We start from the raw sequence: 7,266 nt of genomic DNA, 5'->3' as shown, positions 1-7,266 counted from the left end.
TTCATAGATTTAAAATTCTTAGGTTCTTCTCTTTAGATTTTCTTCATTATAAATATATATATATATATTATAAAAACTAAAATTTTTTGTGTTTGCTCTAAAGTATAATTGTAAGGTGTATGCTTGGCCGTACATCATTACGATCAGAAATCCAACTTTTTGATCCAGAAATAGAAAGAACCTTTAGAGCCAACAAATGTAAAAATATGGACCGAAATCAGGAGAATGATCCACCCAGGCAATTGAAAGAGTACTTTACTCCTTCCACATATACCTACTCTCCTTGTATTCAAGTGCCCCCTATGGAGGCCACTCAATATGAAATTAAGTCCAGTATAATCCAAATGTTACCTTTATTTTATGGACTTAGTAATGAGGACCCTTATAAACATCTTGAAGAATTTCTTCAGATATGCTCAACTGTCAAAATTCACAACTTCTCTGATGATGCTCTTAGGTTAAAATTATTCCTTTCTCACTTAAGGACAAAGCCAAATACTGGCTACATACTTTGGATTCCATGACTATATCAACCTGGGACCAGCTGCAAGGAGAGTTTCTCAAGAAATATTTTTCCATAGAAAAAACTAATCAAATAAGGAAAGTCATAACTAGTTTTTCCCAATTAGATGGAGAAATGTTTCACGAAATATGGGAGAGATTAAAGGACCTTATTAGAAAATATCTCCACCATGCTGTACCCAAGTGGAAGTTAATCCAATATTTTTATGAGGGCTATCTAAAAGATATCGACAAATGGTCGATGCATCATGCGGTGGGACATTCATGCTGAAAAGTGAGGATGAGGCATGGCAACTGTTTGAAATTTTAAGTGAAAATTTATTACATCATATGTCTGCCTCTATTAGAGATAAACCCATGTTAAACCCAAGGAGAGGTGGGATATATGAAGTAGGAAATGCCATAGATATCCATCATAAGGTAGATGAATTGTCCCAAAAGTTAGATCGATTATTAAGTATAGGACAGTCACCTTCTCCATCCCGTCAGATACAAGATATATGTTCATTGTGTTCGAGCCCCACTCATTATGTGAATGATTGTCTGATTGCACCACAGTTTCATGAACATGTACAAGAACAAGTCCATCAAGCCCAAACTACTCATAGACCAGGGAACAACCCCTATTCTAGTACGTACAATCCGGGCTGGAGAAACCATCCAAATTTTTCCTGAAGACCACAATCAATGGTGGACCCTGTCGCACCTCGACCTCAATATCAGGACCCAACATATAGGCATGGACCATACCATCAATTTCAAAATGCTCCTCAACCGTCTACTACTGGTCACAGCTCAGCTTTTGAGGAAAAAGTTCTAAAAGCACTAGAATGATTAGAAGTCAACACTCAATCCTTAACTCCCACACACAATCCATTGCTAAGCTAGAGATCCAAATAGGTCAACTAGTTACTGCATTCAGTAGGAGGGAAGAAGAAAAATTACCTAGCCAACCCGAGAGCAACCCAAGAGGGCAATTTGTGATTGAGAGCTCTAATACCCCAGAAGTTTTTTCTGAACATGCCAAATCAATCATAACTCTGAGAAGTGGGAAGGTCATTGAACACACTAGTAAAACCAATGAGACCGACCCTAAACCTCTAACCAAAGCCAAATCATCCAAGAATAAGGAGGACCTGAAAATAAAGAAGGAACCAACTGCATCAGAATCATCTTACTTGCCTAAAGCCCCATTTTTGGATGCCCTGAAAGCCCCTATTCCTGCAGACAAGAAGGGAGGAAAACTTGATGAGATGTTGGAATTGTTTAAGCAAGTCCAAATTAATCTTTCCCTTCTAGATGCAATCAAACAGGTCCCTACTTATGCCAAATTTTTGAAGAATTTGTGCACCCAAAAATGTAAATCTAGATCACAAATCCTAAAGAAAGTACGCCTCACTGAACAGGCTAGTTCTGTTTTCCAGCATGCCACTCCTCCAAAGCTTAAGGACCAGGAGCCCCCATCATTTCCTATGTTATAGGAAATTATCACATTGAAAAAGCTCTTCTGGATTTAGGGGCAAGTGTGAATCTTTTACCTAGTTCAGTGTATGAACTTTTTGGATTTGGAGAACTAAAACCCACATCAGTCACACTGCAATTAGCCGACAGATCAATTAAAGAACCACGTGGAATGCTTGAGGATGTTTTGGTCAAGGTAGATGAGTTTTACTTTTCAGTTGATTTTCTGATTCTCGACATGGAACTAAGTGTCAACCCAAGATAAATTTCCATTATCTTAGGATGATCCTTTCTAGCTACAGCAAATGTATGCATTAATTGTAGGACAGGAGTCATGGACATATCATTTGGGAATAAGAAACTGAGACTGAATGTGTTTGGTGCTTCTCAAGGATCATCAATGGATAGTTGCTTCAAAGTAGATACACTAGAAGACATTATAGAAGATGCAACACCCACAATTCTAGCACCAGACCCCTTAGATACTTGCTTAGCTTACTTTGGAGTGTATGACTTTGAGGAATATATGAAAGAAGTTAACACCTTGTTGGATACACCACACGATAAAACCACTCCTCCATGGACAATCAAGTATGAGCCATTGCCCACCTTTTGTTGGTTTTATTGCATATGACGTCTGGTTGAAGACGTTAAACTTAGCACTTTTTGGAAGGCAACCCAAATTTCTTTTATTTTATTTTAATTGATCTTCATTTTTTAAAGGATCGCTCTGTATGGAAGAGTCTGTCAATAAACTTGACGTCTGGCTGAAGACGTAAAACTTAGCACTTTTTGGGAGGCAACCCAATGATTTCATATTTTTTTTACTTTACTGCAGCTACAGGAATTTAGAACAAGAGCCTATTAATCAATGAAGCTATCTTCAACTTTCGAAGTAAAATTATCCTAGGTGCATTCTCTCCTTTTATTTTCTTTGCTTTCCTACTCCATTGAGGATAATGTAGATTAAGTTGGGGGGGAAGGAAATGGAAATTAATCAAATCCTCGAGTATGGTCAGAAATAATTAGTTTTGTGTATCCAAATTTTATTTTGATTAAGAGTCAATTAGGCATCCTAATAAATGAATGATTAACGATCAAGATAATTTTAGAGATACTGAGGAATAAATTATTATGAAAATCCAATGAATGGTAGGGTTTAGACTATACCAAATTTTAGGAGTGATTCTACAACCCTCTTCTTACTGATCTCAATAAAGAATCTGCTTCATGAGAGATTGGGTGGAAAGGTCGAGGTATGCAAAAATTCTCCTTAAAATATACTTTTTATTAAAAAAAAAAAACATTGGTTTCCTACTAAGTAACCGGGCTCCTTCGCCTAAGTAAGTGTTGTGGTTCGCGTAAAAAGGTGGGCAATGTTAAAAAAAAAAAAAGGATAATAAGGGGACTAAATTGCAAGAAGATAACAAACCCCTCTCACATTAAGTTAAAGGATTTAAAGAGTAAAGTAGGGAGTTGGTGAAAGAAAAGCTCTTGAAATTTCTTTAGTTAATACTCAGCCATTAGTTGGGTCAAATTGATAATCCAATGAAGTATCTCTTTAATTGTCCGATCAGGTATCATCTACTTTTTGGGATGCCTAACCTAACTTTTGATTTAAGACCGAGTCGGTACACAATATTGATATATCTATTTTACTCGAGGACGAGCAAAATTCAAGTTGGAGGGTGTGATAAATACTTAATTTAAGATAGAAAATTATATTTAATTTATTTTATTTATTAAGAATTTGATGCTTCTTTTTATGTTTTACAGAAAAGATGATCGCTGATACAAAGAGTCTGATTCATAGATCAAAAAGACTCAAGTTTGAAGAAATTTGGACTTAAAATAGAATTAAAATAAAAGAAGGATGCATACGGTATTATAGAAAATGAAGATACTATGCAAGGAATCCAAAAGGATATAGACGTCATTGTGAAGAAACAAAAGTTTCTTTTTGGAATACAAAAAGAATGTTCACCGTTCCTGGGTGCGCGTGAGCGCGTGGATGCGCGAGTGAGCATGGACGCGGGGCGGACGCGGTGTGGGTGCGAGCGCAGGCACAGGCGCGGCATCGCGTGGGTGCGGGCATGCAGGCACTGGTGCGGGCGAGCGGGCGCGCGGCAGGCAGGTTCGCGGGAAGTTTTTGCTGGCGGATGAACAGATGCTTATTAAAGAAAAAAAATTAATATTTAAAAATACTTTGAGAGGAAAGATTTATATTTTCTTTATTTATTTGTGATCTTTCCATCTCATCCATCCATCTTTTAGTCTTTAGCATCTTTTTTAGTCCCACATCGAAAAATCATGTAAAACTCCTCCCTCCTAACACCTATAAAAAGACTTTTGTACTCCCATTAGAGGGGGAGCCAGAAATTCTTCTAGAGCCTTGTATAGAGGAGTAGAAAGGGACTACTTCATGAGCAGCTAGGCTAGCAGTCTCGGGAGTGGAGAAAAAAATTTGTAATGACACAGAGATGGTTTATTATTCTAAACTTTCTTGTATTTCTTTATATGCAATAAAGATTATGTTTTTATTTAAATCATCATGAGTTCTTTATTTGCTCTCTTTCATATGCTTTTATTATGCTTTTCTGTTAGATTAATATTAGAAACAACTTTTACTTTCTGGAGATGCACCGTGATCTACGGGTTCTGGGCGTGCCGAGGAAAGAAGAGTTATTTACTTAGTACTTTTCGGAGACACGCTGTGATCTACGGGTATGGGGTGTGTCGAGGAAAGATAGGTATTTTCTCTAAGATTAATCACATCTATTTAACTTAAAAATAGATACAACTCTGCTAGTGCAAAATTAATTCAAAACTTTCGAGTTCTTTATTTTCTAATTACATCAATTTTAAAATAATTCATTTTTTAAATCAAAACAATGCTTCTTTCTTTTATTTTATAATCTCAACTTAGCCCAAGGTCCCTGAGGATACGATCTCGACTCATCCTACCTACGTAGTGAGTAGAGTTATTTTTGGTGCTATCAACGACTACGTATCATGCATTTGTCAGACCTAGGTCCAATTTATCTGTAACTAACCGTTTGACATAGCCGGCACCCCCAGACCCTAAGGTGTGAAAGTGCTGGCTTACGTTCTATCCATATTTCATATGGAGTCTTAATTACAGACTTGCTTGAAATCCTATTTAACAGATAATAGGCCGATTCGAGTGCATATCCCCATAAGGATATCGGCAAGCTGGCAAAACCCATCATAGATCAGATCATGTCTAATAGAGTCCAATTTTTTCTTTCAGACACACCATTATGCTGTGGTATTCCTGAAGGAGTCCATTAGGAGAAAATCCCATTCTCTCTTAGATATGTAAGAAACTCACCAGAAAGGTATTCTCCTCTTTGGTCAGATTGAAGAGTTTTAATACTCTTCCCAATTTATTTTTCTATTTCACTTTGAAATCGTTTGAATATTTCAAATGAATCTGACTTATGTTTCATCAAATAGATATATCCATATCTAGATAGATCATCCGTGAAAGTGATGATGTAGAAATATCCATCTCTAGCAATTGTGCTTATGGGCCCGCATACATCAGTATGTACTAGGCCTAAGAGCTCAGTAGCTCTCTCATCTTTTCTAGTAAAAGGTGACTTGGTCATTTACAAAGAAGATATGACTCACAGATTGAAAGTGATTCACAATTACTGACTTCGAAGATTCTCTCTTGAGTCAACCTATTTATCCTGTTCTTGTTTATATGACCTAACTTACAGTGCCATAAGTAGATATCTGATACACTATCTAATTTAGGGTGCTTGCCAGTAGAATTGACTATGTTAACAGGTTGTGATAACATATACACACCATTATTCAAATATCCACAAAAATAGTAACACCATTCATAATGATATTACAAACTTATTTTTTTATTGAAATTTCATAATCATTTTTGGCCAGAAGGCCTACAGAAATAATATTTAAAAAAAAACTGGGACAGAAATGACAATCGTTAAGAACAACGGTATGGGACTCAAATACAAGTTTCAAACTTCTTAATGCTAGAACTGAAACTGATCTTTTATCTCCAACGTTTAGAAACCTCTCATCTTGCTCGAATCTCCTACTGACCTGCAACCCCTACAACGAATTATAAATATGGTAAGGGCTACCGGTATCCAATACCCAGTTAGTTATATCACAAATAGAGAAATTGCAAGGAGTTATCATATAAATACCTTTCCAGCAACAGCTTGCTTCTTTCTCTATCTGTTCAGGTCTAGGGAGGCAATGTACTGAGGACAGTTCCTCTTCCAGTGCCCCCGCTTCTTGCAAAAGAAGCATTCAACTTGACTTTTATCCGGCTTGATCTTTCTAGTCTGGCCCTGCACTGATGTCCCATCCTAAACTTGCACCTTCTTCACTTTCTTCTTCTTGTTCTTCTTTCCTTTCTTAAAGGGTTGAGAATCAGAAGACGAACCTCCCACTAAGTTCACCGACTCCTTGTAGAGATGGTGATTCTTCTCAAAGTTTTGAAGCAACTCCAGTAACCCGTGGTAGTTTACTTCAGGTTTTGTCATTCTATAATGAGTGAGGACTAGGAGATAAGACTTGGGCAGCGAGTTCAGTATTGCATCTTTCCCAAGCTGCTCATGCAAGAAAAAGTTGAGCTTGCTCAAACGCTCCATCAGCTCGATCATGTACAATACATGATCAGTGACAGAGGCACCATCCTGCATTTTGGTGTTGAAGATGGCAAAACTAGTCTTGTGCCTCTCCACATCATCGGGTGTGCCAAAAGCATCCTCCAACACTTGAAGCATGTCCTTTGGCTAAGCCGTCTCAAATCTGCACTTGAACTCGTTGCTCATGGCAGCCAGCATAATGCAGCATACCGTGGTCCAATCACTGAGCCACTTTTGATAAGTATCTTTGACTATTCCACATGTATTGGCAGCTGGCTCCTCAGGTACAGGATCTGTTATCACATATAAGATCCATTCATTTTCCAAGGTAATCTTCAACTTTTGGTACCAGCTACCGAAGTTGGGTCCCACCAACTTATTATTGTCCAACAATGATCGGAGCGATAGGGAAGTGGCCATATCCGCACAAAGAAAAATCATAACCTAATTAGTAATTGATTCATTAAATCTAAAGATTTGGACTTTAATCAAAAGATTTCTCTCACTATTTTATTCGAATTGGTAGCCTCTACCTCCAATTCGAAGAATTATTCTAATTCCTTAGTGGGTACTAGAATCCACTTAGACTGCACACAAGCCCAACTTTGGTTGGCCAATTCATTTACAT

The 7,266-nt window shown here is 37.4% G+C and overlaps 1 pseudogene; it reads right to left on the bottom strand.

Moving 5' to 3' along the window:
- Positions 1 to 601: 601 nt before the first annotated feature.
- LOC140852736 (small nucleolar RNA R71) lies at positions 602 to 699 on the bottom strand (annotated as a pseudogene).
- Between the last annotated feature and the right edge of the window lie 6,567 nt (positions 700 to 7,266).

This window comes from Elaeis guineensis, chromosome 11 (assembly GCF_000442705.2).
Source record: "Elaeis guineensis isolate ETL-2024a chromosome 11, EG11, whole genome shotgun sequence".
Taxonomy (NCBI): Eukaryota; Viridiplantae; Streptophyta; class Magnoliopsida; order Arecales; family Arecaceae; genus Elaeis; species Elaeis guineensis.
This window is presented reverse-complemented; position numbering and strand designations above follow the sequence as displayed.